Here is a 14,940-nt window from a genome sequence, read left to right as displayed (position 1 = left end):
TGACCCCAAACTTTTGAATGGTAGTGTATATGTTGGCATTATATCGCAAGCCACAATTGGCCCAAATTTGGCCTGCCATAATGAATACAGAATCGTTTGCAGTATTTGGCCCACATAGGACTGGCCCATTCTGAGGCAAAGCCAGCAGTGCCAAACAGTTGCCGCAAGTGGCCCGGAATCGTCTGCTATCTGGGTAGTGAACTATTGGTGATTGTTACGTTCCCCAGCAAGAAAACCAATAATGTCGCTCAAACAGGAGGGGGAACTAACAAAGAGTCACTGACAACAACCAAAACAGGTGGGGTTTTAGTAGGGGTGCTAAAGTCCACTGAAAGTTGCATAGCAACAACAACTGGGACCTAAAAGACAATAGTTTCCACTAAATTTGCCCACTAAAAGGCAAACAGAGGTAGAGCAAAAGGAAATCCGGGAAATCAGATAAAGGAGGGTTTGTCTAGAAATGTAAATAAGGCGCACCAACTACTCCTGTTTACCCTCCACATCTATCAAGACAAACTGGAGCACTGGGCCAGCACAGGTGAAACACCCTCCCATTAACGATCTGGCAACCATCACAGGTGTAACACATACTGAATAACGAGCCAATACCAATCGGTGCAACCTAGGTACTAACAAGCTATACATGCTAAAGTCCAACTTAAAAACAAATGGAAAAACCAAAGCCTGTAACAGTGAGGTAGTATTGGGTAAAAATAGTTTTACAACATCTGATGCAATGCTAGGATGTCTGTTTAGCTAGCTAGGCTAGCTAGCTACTAACAAGGTCTCTGTAGCTTCCCTCTCACAGGTGCTCACTAACTTCACTTTCACTTTTGTGCAACAGAGAGGCTTGCCAGTTGCCATATCATGTCATTACTTTGCAATTCACTCACTGCTGCATGCATTTAATCTAATTCAGGTAAATTGGTCCACAAGTGATGCAACGTTAGCGGTGGCACCACATGTTCAAAAGTAAGGCTGGGACGATACCAGTATCGCAATATTTTTTCCACAGCAAAAATGTAAACACGAAGCAGATAAACACCTGCTGTATGTAAAATCATATTTTTCCTTACCATGTATGTAAAATCATATTTTACATACAGCAGGTTTTTATCTGCTTTGTGGTTACATTTTTCCTGTGGAAAAAAATATTGCGATACTGGAAAATAATTGGAAAAATAATAAATGTGACACTGGATGAGTTACATCCGCTTCGTGTTATGTTTCCTTACCATGATACTAACGAGTAATACTGGTATCGTCCGGGACCTACTCAAAAGCTGTGTGGCAAAAGTCTCGTCATTTCTGGAGCCTAAAGTTTTTCCTGATCTCATGACCTTTCAGGTAAAATTCTTGGTCCTAGTCGTATGTTATGACAAAATAAGCGGTGCTATGACTATAGGGCTGGGGTTTTCCTTGTCCGGATAAAACCTGTAACGATTGCGCTGAGAGTCGGGAAGCAAGTACAGGGAGTGACTGTTTTAATAAATAAACAAAACAATAAACGTGAAACACAAACAATGCACCGACATGACAACAGAGTCAATGACACCTGAGGAAAGAACCAAGGGGAGTGACAGATACAGGGAAGATAATCAAGGCGGTGATGGAGTCCAGGTGAGTGTCATGAGGCACAGGTGCGCGAGACGATAATCAGCAGCCTGATGATATAGAGGCCGTAGAGGGAGTATACGTGACAAAACCCTTTCAAACTACACCAAACCTTGTTATTATTAATTCTGAAGTTGATATCAAAAGAGCCAGAGATAATAACTTCAATAGACAACATATTCTGTAGTTTAGTGAACTACTATAGCAGGACTGAGTGTTATGAAAATAATGTTTACAATGTCTTTGAGTATTAATTTCACACTATATACACACAATGAAAGACACCAAGTGCAGAGTGATGAGTCAACAATTAGGTGCTAGTGCAACCAAACCTAGTTGCTGAGAGACGTTGATGATGCTCTGTAGGCTGTAGCTAGGAGACCTCTGGGACTGACAAGTGAATCCACCTGTCGCAGCGAGCGTGGGGGTTACTGCATAATTTCCCAGGGACAGGGTCATTTTCATTTAGTCTGGCTGACACCAGCTCTCGATTTCCTACAATATGGGTCACAGCTCTTCGCTGTGTAGTCACGTTGGTCACGTCAGCAAGGCCAGTATTCACTAGACAAAACAGAGGCGAACGGGCTAAATTGGGGGAGGTACTATGTCAACTTTTCCAATAAGAAACACATGCTTTTTTTACGTTGCAAAACGTGCAACTATCTAAATCAAATCACATTTTATTTGTCACACGCACCGATAGGTGTAGACTTTGCTGTGAAATGCTTGGTATTAGCCCTTCCCGATGATGCAGAGTTAAAAAAAATTGAATAAAAATAGTAACACAAGAGGAATAAAAACACAATAAGGAATTTATATACAGGGTGTAACATCTATGAAGTGAACTAATGAATATGTTTATCAATCAATCACATGTATTTATAAAGCCCTTCTTACATCAGCTGATGGCACAAAGTGCTGTACAGAAACCCAGCCTAAAACCCCAAACAGCAAACAATGCAGGTGTAGAAGCACGGTGGCTTGGAAAAACTCCCTAGAAAGTCCAGAACCTAGGAAGAAACCTAGAGAGGAACCAGGCTATGAGGGGTGTCCAGTCCTCTTCTGGCTGTGCCGGGTGGAGATTATAACAGAACATGGCCAAGATGTTCAAATGTTCATAGATGACCAGGTCAAATAATAATAATCACAGTAGTTGTAGAGGGTGTAACAGGTCAGCACCTCAGGAGTAAATGTCAGTCGTCTTTTCATAGCCGATCATTCAGAGTATCTCTATCACTCCTGCTGTCTATAGAGAGTTGAAAACAGCAGGTCTGGGACAGGTAGCACGTCCGGTGAACAGGTCAGAGTTCCATAGCCGCAGGCAGAACAGTTGAAACAGGAGCAGCAGCACAACCAGGTGGACTGGGGACAGAAAGGATTCATCAGGCCAGGTAGTCCTGAGGCATGGTCCTAGGGCTCAGGTCCTCCGAGAGAGAGAAATAAAGAAAGAAAGAGAATTAGAGAGAGCACACTTAAATTCACACAGGACACCAGATAAGACAGGAGAAATACTCCAGATATAACAGACTGCCCCACGACACAAACTATTGCAGCATAAATACTGGAGGCTGAGACTGGAGGGGTCGGGAGACACTGTGGCCCCGTCCGACGATACCCCTGGACAGGGCCAAACAGGCAGGATATAACCCCACCCACTTTGCCAAAGCACAGCCCCCACACCACTAGAGGGATATCTTCAACCACCAACTTACCATCCTGAGAAAAGGCAGAGTATAGCCCAGGAAGATCTCCCCCACGGCACAACCCAATGGGGGCGCCAACCCGGACAGAAAGATTGTGTCAGTGACTCAACCCACTCAAGTGACGCACCCCTCCTAGGGATGACATGGAAGAGCACCAGTAAGCCAGTGACTCAGCCCCTGTAATAGGGTTTGAGGCAAAGAATCCCAGTGGAGAGAGGGGAACCGGCCAGGCAGAGACAGCAAGGGCGGTTCGTTGCTCCAGTGCCTTTCCGTTCACCTTCACACTCCTGGGCCAGACTACACTCAATCATAGGACCTACTGAAGAGATGAGTCTTCAATAAAGGCTTAAAGGTTGAGACCGAGTCTGCGTCTCTCACATGGATAGGCAGACCATTCTATAAAAATGGAGCTCTATAGGAGAAAGCCCTGCCTCCAGCAGGCTTGTATCTTGTGACCGTAGCGTACATGTAGGTATGTACGGCAGGACCAAATCGGAAAGATAGGTAGGAGCAAGCCCATGTAATGCTTTGTAGGTCAGCAGTAAAACCTTGAAATCAGCCCTTGCCTTAACAGGAAGCCAGCCATTTTTTGGTTCTAGTCAAGATTCGAGCAGCCATGTTTAGCACTAACTGAAGTTTATTTATTGCTTTATCCGGGTAGCCGGAAAGTAGAGCATTGCAGTAGTCTAACCTAGAAGTGACAAAAGCATGGATGAATTTTTCTGCATCATTTTTGGACAGAACGTTTCTGATTTCTGCAATGTTACGTAGATGGAAAAAAGCTGTCCTTGAAACAGTCTTGATATGTTCATCAAAAGAGAGATCAGGGTCCAGAGTAACGCCCAGGTCCTTCACAGTTGTATTTGAGACGACTGTACAACCATCAAGATTAATTGTCAGATTTAACAGAAAATCTCTTTGTTTCTTGGGACCTAGAACTAGCATCTCTATTTACCACCATCCACTTCCTTATGTCTGAAACACAGGCTTCCAGGGAGGGCAATTTTGGGTCTAGTAAACACGTATTACACGTACTTAGCTATTGTTTTATTGTTATTTTCACAGCATCAGGGATTGTGTACACAGATGTTTCAGCATTGTAGCCTTATTTAGTGTAGGTAAAATGTTATTTTTTATTTAAAACAGCATTTGTAGGGAACAACTGATGAGCAGCAGGTGATTCTAATCAGGGTTGCCACTCATTGGCCAATCAGGGATGTGGCTTTTCTGGTTTACCTGTATACAAGTTACTCACAAAGAAATACAGAATTATAGGGTATGGTAGCAAGCACGAAGCAATTGCCTTGAGTCTCTGCTCACTTGGATACATTATATCGATTCATGAGATAGCTTACCAAAAGGACATCAGGCTCAGCCGTTCATACATTTGTGGGGCTAACTCAAACGATATTCAAAATCTGATATGGACAGTGTTGTTGTATAATAGTCTAAATTTGGCCAATAGGAAGGAGGTGAAATCTAGTAATTTGTTTAAACCGGGTGTAGAATGTTTGACTCATAAAACATTTATGAACTCTTTTATTCAGACTATGTAAGAGGAAATATTACTGTTGATTAACTTTGAATTATAGCACTTATGTTAATTAAAGACTTTTACTGTATAACGAATGTATTATATGAGTCTGATTTGATGCTTGCAGCATAGAGAGACTCGCCATTTCATGTCACTGCCTTGCACTGCATTTACTCATTTCAGTTATTTAATTTCATCCAGTAACAAAAGACCAGGACCGGCAGCAGTGTGTCGCTTGTCCAGTCAATCTACATGCACCACAACACAACACTGAATTGACGCCAGAGCGCAGTAATCAGCGCATAGGCCCAGACGGCTACACTAACAATACCAATGTTGAGTTCCATTAATGAACATAGTAGATGAATTACTTTTGTTCATTTGTCTGGGGAGAAATTGCATGAGATTAAATTGGATATACATAAAAGTCAAGTTGTAAAAAAAAGAGAGTAAAGTACACAAAAACAAAACAATATGATGAAACAACTAAGAAAGTAAGAGTAATTTACAGGGGAACAGTTCTTTGGTTTAGAATACAGTGTCAAGGCCACGTAAGAAAAATGAAACTGTGGTGAAATTATTTAAAAAATAAAAACTATTATTTAACCAGGTTGTCCAGTTGAGAACAAGTTCTAATTTACAACTGCGACCTTGTAAAGGCAGTCAATGTTGTTCTCCCCCTTAGACGAGAAGGAGCATGGATAGGACCAAGATGCGGATTGAGGGAAATAAGCCATCTTTTAATGACAACAGCAAACAAGACACTACAAAACAACAAATGTGACTAACCTTCAACCGTCCTGTGAGGGACACAGGAACAAACACCCACAAAACCCCAGTGAAACCCTGGCTGCCTTAGTATGACTCTCAATTAGAGACAAACGATACACACCTGTCTCTAATTGAGAATCATACCAGGCCGAACACAAAACCCAACCTAGAAATACAAAACATAGACTGCCCACCCAAAACACACGCCCTGACCATAAACACATACAAAAACAACATAAAACAGGTCAGGACCGTTACAGAACCCCCCCCCCTCAAGGTGCGAACGCCGGGCGCACCAGCACAAAGTCCAGGGGAGGGTCTGGGTGGGCAGTTGACCACGGTGGTGGCTCAGGCTGAGGGCGAGGTCCCCACCCCACCATAATCAATCCTCGCTTCTTTATCCCCCTCCCAATGACCACCCTCCCACTAACACCACCTAAATGAAGGGGCAGCACCGGGATAAGGGGCAGCACCGGGATAAGGAGCAGCACCGGGATAAGGGGCGGCAGGTCCTGGCTGAGGGACTCCGGCAGGTCCTGGCTGAGGGACTCCGGCAGGTCCTGGCTGAGGGACTCCGGCAGGTCCTGGCTGAGGGACTCCGGCAGGTCCTGGCTGAGGGACTCCGGCAGGTCCTGGCTGAGGGACTCCGGCAGGTCCTGGCTGAGGGACTCCGGCAGGTCCTGGCTGAGGGACTCCGGCAGGTCCTGGCTGAGGGACTCCGGCAGGTCCTGGCTGAGGGACTCCGGCAGGTCCGGGCGGAGGGACTCCGGCAGGTCCGGGCGGAGGGACTCCGGCAGGTCCGGGCGGAGGGACTCCGGCAGGTCCGGGCGGAGGGACTCCGGCAGGTCCGGGCGGAGGGACTCCGGCAGGTCCGGGCGGAGGGACTCCGGCAGGTCCGGGCGGAGGGACTCCGGCAGGTCCGGGCGGAGGGACTCCGGCAGGTCCGGGCGGAGGGACTCCGGCAGGTCCGGGCTGAGGGACTCCGGCAGGTCCGGGCTGAGGGACTCCGGCCGGTCCGGGCTGAGGGACTCCGGCCGGTCCGGGCTGAGGGACTCCGGCCGGTCCGGGCTGAGGGACTCCGGCCGGTCCGGGCTGAGGGACTCCGGCCGGTCCGGGCTGAGGGACTCCGGCCGGTCCGGGCTGAGGGACTCCGGCCGGTCCGGGCTGAGGGACTCCGGCCGGTCCGGGCTGAGGGACTCCGGCCGGTCCGGGCTGAGGGACTCCGGCAGGTCCGGGCTGAGGGACTCCGGCAGGTCCGGGCTGAGGGACTCCGGCAGGTCCGGGCTGAGGGACTCCGGCAGGTCCGGGCTGAGGGACTCCGGCAGGTCCGGGCTGAGGGACTCCGGCAGGTCCGGGCTGAGGGACTCCGGCAGGTCCGGGCTGAGGGACTCCGGCAGGTCCGGGCTGAGGGACTCCGGCAGGTCCGGGCTGAGGGACTCCGGCCGGTCCGGGCTGAGGGACTCCGGCCGGTCCGGGCGTAGGGACTCCGGCCGGTCCGGGCGTAGGGACTCCGGCCGGTCCGGGCGTAGGGACTCCGGCCGGTCCGGGCGTAGGGACTCCGGCCGGTCCGGGCGTAGGGACTCCGACCGGTCCGGGCGTAGGGACTCCGACCGGTCCGGGCGTAGGGACTCCGACCGGTCCGGGCGTAGGGACTCCGACCGGTCCGGGCGTAGGGACTCCGACCGGTCCGGGCGTAGGGACTCCGACCGGTCCGGGCGTAGGGACTCCGACCGGTCCGGGCGTAGGGACTCCGACCGGTCCGGGCGTAGGGACTCCGACCGGTCCGGGCGTAGGGACTCCGACCGGTCCGGGCGTAGGGACTCCGACCGGTCCGGGCGTAGGGACTCCGACCGGTCCGGGCGTAGGGACTCCGGCAGGTCCTGGCTGAGGGACTCCGGCAGGTCCTGGCAGGACGGCTCCGGCTGGTCATGGCAGGACGGCTCCGGCTGGTCATGGCAGGACGGCTCCGGCTGGTCATGGCAGGACGGCTCCGGCTGGTCATGGCAGGACGGCTCCGGCTGGTCATGGCAGGACGGCTCCGGCTGGTCATGGCAGGACGGCTCCGGCTGGTCATGGCAGGACGGCTCCGGCTGGTCATGGCAGGACGGCTCCGGCTGGTCATGGCAGGACGGCTCCGGCTGGTCATGGCAGGACGGCTCCGGCTGGTCATGGCAGGACGGCTCCGGCTGGTCATGGCAGGACGGCTCTGGCGCTAGGCAGACGGCAGACTCTGGCCGGCTGAGACGCACTATAGGCCTGGTGCGTGGTACCGGAACTGGAGGTACCGGGCTGAGGGCACGCACCTCAGGGCGAGTGCGGGGAACAGGAACTGGGCACACTGGACTCTCGTGGCGCACTCTAGGCCTGGTGCGTGGTACCGGAACTGGAGGTACCGGGCTGGAGACACGCACCATAGGGAGAGTGCGTGGAAGAGGAACAGGGCTCTGGAGATGCACTGGAAGCCTGGTGCGTGGTGTAGAGCTAGACATATACTGGAGCTAGACATAAACAGCACTGGTGGTACTGAGCTGGGGTGGGAAGGTGGCGCCGGATATACCGGACCGTGAAGGAGGACACGTGCTCTTGAGCACCGAGCCTCCCCAACCTTACCAGGTTGAATGGTCCCCGTAGCCCTGCCAGTGCGGCGAGGTGGAATAGACCGCACTGGGCTATGCAGGCAAACCGGGGACACCACCTGTAAGGCTGGTGCCATGTACGCCGGCCCGAGGAGACGTACTGGAGACCAGATACGTTGGGCCGGCTTCATGGCACTCGGCTCGATGCCCAACCTAGCCCTCCCAGTGCAGCAAGGTGGAATAGCCCGCACTGGGCTAAGCACGCGTACTGGGGACACCGTGCGCTTTACCGCATAACACGGTGTCTGACCAGTACGACGCCCTCTTACTCCACGGCAAGCCCGGGGAGTTGGCTCAGGTATCCAACCCGGCTTCGCCACACTCCCCCCCCAAGAAATTTTTGGGTGAGCCTCTCGGGCTTCCAGCCTCTCCTATGTGCTGCCTCCTCATACCAGCGCTCCTGGGCTGTGGCTGCCTTCCTCTCCTCCCGAGAGCGGCGATTCTCTCCTACCCTTCCCCAGGGTCCCTTTCCGTCCATGATCTCCCAAGACCATTCCTCCTGTGTCCAGTGCTTTAGTTCCTTTTCTCTCTCCTCAATCCGCTTGGTCCTGTTATGGTGGGTGTTTCTGTAAAGGTAGTCATTGTTGTTCTCCCCCTTAGACGAGGGAAATAAGCCATCTTTTAATGACAACAGCAAACAAGACACTACAAAACTACAAAACAACAAATGTGACTAACCTTCAACCGTCCTGTGAGGGACACAGGAACAAACACCCACAAAACCCCAGTGAAACCCTGGCTGCCTTAGTATGACTCTCAATTAGAGACAAACGATACACACCTGTCTCTAATTGAGAATCATACCAGGCCGAACACAAAACCCAACCTAGAAATACAAAACATAGACTGCCCACCCAAAACACACGCCCTGACCATAAACACATACAAAAACAACATAAAACAGGTCAGGACCGTTACAGACCTGGCCAAGGTAAAGCAAAACAGTGCAACAAAAACAACAACACAGAGTTACACATAAATAAACTTACAGTCAATAACACAATAGAAAAGAAAAATAGAAAAATCTATGTACAGTGTGTGCAAATGTAGAACAGTGTGCAATAAATAGGCCATAGAGGCAAAATAATTACAATTTAGAATTAATACTGGAGTGATAGATGTGCACATGGTGATGTGCAAGTAGAGATACTGGGGTGATAAAGAGCAAGAGGGTAAGTAATAATATGGGTATGAGGTAGTTGTGTGCTATTTACAGATTGGCTGTGTACAGGTACAGTGATCAGTAAGCTGCTCTGACAGCTGATGCTTAAAGTTAGAGAGGGAGATATGAGTCCAGCTTCAGAGATTTTTGCAATTCGTTCCATTCATTGGCAGCAGAGAACTGGAAGGAAAGGCAGCCATAGGAAGTGTTGGCTTTGGGGATGACCAGTGCAATATACCTGCTGGAGCTGGTGCTACGGGTGGGTGCTGCTATGGTGACCAGTGAGCTGAGATAAGGCGGGGCTTTACCTAGCAAAGACTTATAGATGACCTGGAGCCAGTGGGTTTGGCGACGATATGTGGTGAGGGCCAGCCAATGAAAGCATACAGGTTGCAGTGGTGGGTAGTATATGGGGCTTTGGTGACAAAATGGATGGCACTGTGATAGACTACATCCTGTTTGCTGAGTAGAGTGTTGGTGGCTATTTTGTTAATGATATCGCCGAAGTCAAGGATTGGTAGGATGAGTGAAGGAGGCTTTGTTGTGAAATAGGAAGCCGATTCTAGATTTAATTTTGGATTGGAGATGCTTAATGTGAGTCTGGACGGAGAGTTTACAGTCTAACCAGACACCTAGGTATTTGTAGTTGTCCACATATTCTAAGTCAGAACTGTCCAGAGTAGTGATGCTAGTCGGGCGGGCGGGTGCGGGCAACAATCGGTTGAAGAGCATGCACTTAGTTTTACTACCATTTAAAAACAGTTGGAGGCAAGAGAAGGAGAGTTGTATGGCGTTGAAGCTCGTTTGGAGGTTTGTTAGCACAGTGTCCAAAGAAGGGCCAGAATGGTGTTGTCTGCGTAGATGTGGATCAGAGAATCACCAGCAGCAAGAGCGACATCATTGATATACACAGAGAAAAGAGTCGGCCCGAGAATTGAACCCTGTGGCACAGATGTTTGCTTTAGAATATAGGGTCAAGGCTCCATAGGAAAACACAGAAACTTTGGTGAAACTATAAAGAAATTACCAATAGGTTACATAATAATGTATTAAGTACAGTGCTGAAGTAACTGGGTAATGACCAGAAAGTCATAGGAAACAAGAAGGCAATGACAAGGTAAATAACAAGCAAAGACCCAAGATACATTTTGAGGTTGGCCCACATACAGTATAAGTACTGTAGGATGTAATTTGTCAAATGTGTTTGTTAACGGAAAATTTCACTGCTGCTCTTTCACTGTATATGTCCAGAAATATTGTAGCGACCCGCACAGACAGCGGTGTGTTATGTGTTAGGCTATTAGTGGGTTGTGTTGTACTTACCAGTGTTCGCGGGGTCTGACATGCCAATCAACCTGCTATCTGCCAATCACGAGAATGCCTGGAATGTTCTGATGCCGGGCATCCTGGTGGTTGGCGGAGTGGCGTGGAGGGGGGCTGGGCAGGGGGATGGAGCACTGGAAGTTAAAACCATGTTTATCCATGGTTCTTTCTCTTATGTCTGGCCTTCACAAGAGAAGGTCACGGTTGGCTTGTGGGGTATCTTTCATTTATTTGGCGTGGGCTACGGCCAAACAGTAGCCTGTGTAAAGTTGGGTTAATAAACCGTCAATTCGTAAACTCAATCCTCTGTCTGGACAATTGTTCCTTTATGATCTAGTCAGGTCATTACAATATATTATTAAAAAAATAGCATTCCCTCACTGCAAACAAATACAAGCGTTTCTGCATCACACTGGTAGAAAAGGGCTACATTTCCTGGTTGTACGCAAACGACAATTTACAGAATTCATTGCAATTTCAGGGCGTAGTACTGCCCCTGTGGAGGTGGATCCAGTTGAGAATGGGTGTCAACAGGTAGCCAATGTTACTCACTGAACCCGCCATTCGAACATCAGCTTGCAAATATGTTTTTTTGTGTGTCAACAACAACTGTAAAGTTTAGTGCTCAGTACCTGGATATGCAAACTACAAGCACAGGCTGCTGGGGTAACATTTCATTGGTTATCTTACTAAGAAGTTGAGCAGAGGTATAGTAGCTAACTTTGCTAGCAAACTATATTTGTTTAGCGAGCTTTCATAAGACGCTGGCTAGACATTCCGAAGCAAATCAATGTCAATGTGAAGCAATCTAACGTTAGCTACATTAGGTTACGTTAGATACAGCCTACTGGACCAGATCTAACCAATAGCTAGCTAACTAACTACCGCAAAGGCTAACGTGACTGGCCTATGTGTTCTAATTACAGAGTCCGATCCCATCAACATCTGCAGCAGCATCAACATCAAGCTCATCACCAGGAACTAGTGTAAGTCACCTTTCCTAAATCTTTCCATGACCCTGTGATGACCAAATAAATATACTGGAGCTAGACATAAACATGGTCCATGTCTTGTTGTCATAGTTGGTGAGTTTATAAGTAGACTACAACTTCTACTATTGTATGTGAAGGTTAGTATACATGATCTATTGACATGCGTGGGATGGGTGGATATGGTACCTTGTTTGAGTGTGTATCAAAGTACAAAGTAGTAATACTGTTGCTGTTGCTGATGTTGAGGATGACCTTGACACCAGATTTAGTAGTACAGATCCTATAGACCCATTGGACGAAAGCCTTCAGCCGGGAACTGTAACGGTCGTCGTAATCCTCCTCCTCCTCCTCGGAGGAGGAGAGGCGAGAAGGATCAGACCAATATGCAGAGTGGAAAGTGGTCATCTTTTAATTCACGTAAACTGAACACATATCATATAATAAAATGTTCATGAAATCACAAGTCCAAGACACCAAATGAAAGATACACATCTTGTGAATTCAGCCATCATTTCTGATTTTTTAAAATGTTTTACAGGAAGACACAATATGTAAATCTATTAGCTAACCACGTTAGCAAAAGACACCACTTCTTTACTCCACCATTTTTTTACTCCATCAGTAGCTATCACAAATTCGACCAAAAAAAGATATAAATAGCCACTAACCAAGAAACAACTTCATCAGATGACAGTCTGATAACATATTTATTGTATAGCATATGTTTGTTAGAAAAATGTGCATATTTCAGGTATAAATCAGAGTTTACCATTGCAGCCACTATCACAACTCTCACCAAAGCGACTAGAATAACTACAGAGACCATCGTGTATTAGCTAATTACTCATCATAAAACATTTCTTAAAAATACACAGCGTACAGCAGATGAAAGACACAGATCTTGTGAATCCAGACAATATTTCAGATTTTCTAAGTGTTTTACAGCGAAAACACAATATAGCGTTATATTAGCTTACCACAATAGCAAACATCACAACAGCATTGATTCAAGGCAAAAATAGCGATAACGTATAAACCACGAAAATATATAAATTTTTTCACTAACCTTCTCAGAATTCTTCAGATGACAGTCCTATAACATCATATTACACAATGCATATAGAGTTTGTTCGAAAATGTGCATATTTAGCAGCACAAATCGTGCTTATACAATGAGAATAGTGTCCAAAACCTCAAGCAATCTGTCCGGCGCCATCTTGGAGAGGCACCTATTCTAATCGAAAACTATTCATAAACTTGACAAAAAAATACAGGTTGGACAGCAATTGAAAGACAAATTAGTTCTTAATGCAATCGCTGGGTTACATTTTTAAAAGTAACGTTATTTCAAGCATACAGCGTGCGCTAAAGCGAGACCGCACCATAATTCATGGCGGAATTATTATTTGACATTTGTCAACATAAGTACGAATTAACAGCATAAAGACTGCTTACTATTAGCTGAGCTTCCATCAGAATCTTGGGCAAGGTGTCCTTTCTCCAGAACAATCGTTGCTAGGTTGGAGAACGTCCTCTTCCACGTTGCAATTAGCAGTAAACAATAGCATGAGAGAGAGAGATACCCAACCCCCTAGAACGCCAGAAAATGAAATACCCGAAAATCGCAATATACTGACATAAACTGATATAACTCGGTTTAACATGATGTCTTTAACACCTATATCGAATAAAAACAGAGCCGGACATATCTAAGAGCTAAAACAGGAGCTTCTAGCACGACATGCCAAGATCCTCCCTGCGTCAGAGAGAATGGTCAAAAGAGGGGACACCTCGTTTCCAAGCAATTTATAAACTTTCAGATCTGCCTAGAGACTCCATTTCAAGTCCCTCTATTCGCTGACAACCAGGGGAAGGCGTATGCAGTGCATCTCAACCAATAGAGGACAGGCAAATTAATAAACTGTTCTGGGAACAGCGAGCAGATTTCAGCATTTTCAAATCCTCATAGGAAAGTTGCTCTAAGTCCAGTTCTGTTTCACTCACAGACATAATTCAAACGGTTTTAGAAACTAGAGAGTGTTTTCTATCCAATAGTAATAATAATATGCATATTGTACGAGCAAGAATTGAGTACGAGGCAGTTTAATTTGGGCACTATTTTTTCCAATGGGGAAACAGCGCCCCCATATTGACAAGAAGTTAATTAATATACAAAACAACAAACGTGACAAAACCGCAAACAATCCTGTGTGGTACTAACACTGACACGAGATACAAACACCCACAAAACAACACGTGAATCCCAGGCTGCCTAAGTATGATTCTCAATCAGGGACAACGATTGACAGCTGTCTCTGATTGAGAATCATACCCGGCCGAACACAGAAAATAACACATCGACAACCCACCCCAACTCCCGCCCTGACCAACTAAATAAATACAAGAAAAAGGAAAAACAGGTCAGGAACGTGACAGGAACAAGCTCAAGCTCAACATCATCTGACTGGGAAGGGGAAAAGACTGCACAGGGCTGGCAAGAGCCAAAGTGTATAGTCTATGACTCCAAGGCCATGAAGCTCATGAAGTTCTGCCAGACCAGCTGCCATTTCCCAATATAAGATAAGGTTCACCAGCTAAGGAACATTCAGGAACCTGCCTGGAACATTCAGCCAACACAACATCCATATTCACTTAGACTGATGTTGTAGTATTATAATATAAAATGTGTAGTATGCTCACAACTGCATTGTGGTATAGATATTGCTAGCGCTTGTACAAATGTATACAATGGAGTTTGATCAAATATTTTATATCATCTTTTTTTTTTTTAAGTGTACTGTCAAGTGACTAAATTATTCCAGCTGCAACAGAAACCAGCAAAGTGTTGACTTCAACTTCTGGATCCATTCATTGTGATATTCATGAAGTGTATTGGGAAGTAACGAGCAACAATGTAGCTGCTAAAACAAATGATGCAGGGAGTTGGTGTATAACTTCAACTTTCATTTGTTGGCAAGTCAACGTGTTTCAATAAAACAGTATATTAGTCTGTCAAAGTAGAAAATAGGTAGACATGGCTTGTGTTTAAGACTAAGTGTATTTGCTCTGGAGACCGAAGGGAGTTTACAAAGCAGTATGTAAGAACAATTATGGAATTGTAAGGCATGTACAGTGCATTCGGAAAGTATTCAGACCCCTTGACTTTTTCCACATTTTGTTACGTTACAGAGTCTTGTTTTTTCCG

The sequence above is a fragment of the Salvelinus fontinalis genome, chromosome 18 (genome assembly GCF_029448725.1).
Source record: "Salvelinus fontinalis isolate EN_2023a chromosome 18, ASM2944872v1, whole genome shotgun sequence".
Classification (NCBI taxonomy): Eukaryota; Metazoa; Chordata; class Actinopteri; order Salmoniformes; family Salmonidae; genus Salvelinus; species Salvelinus fontinalis.
The sequence above is the reverse complement of the archived record's forward strand: the minus strand, read 5'-3'. Positions refer to the sequence as shown.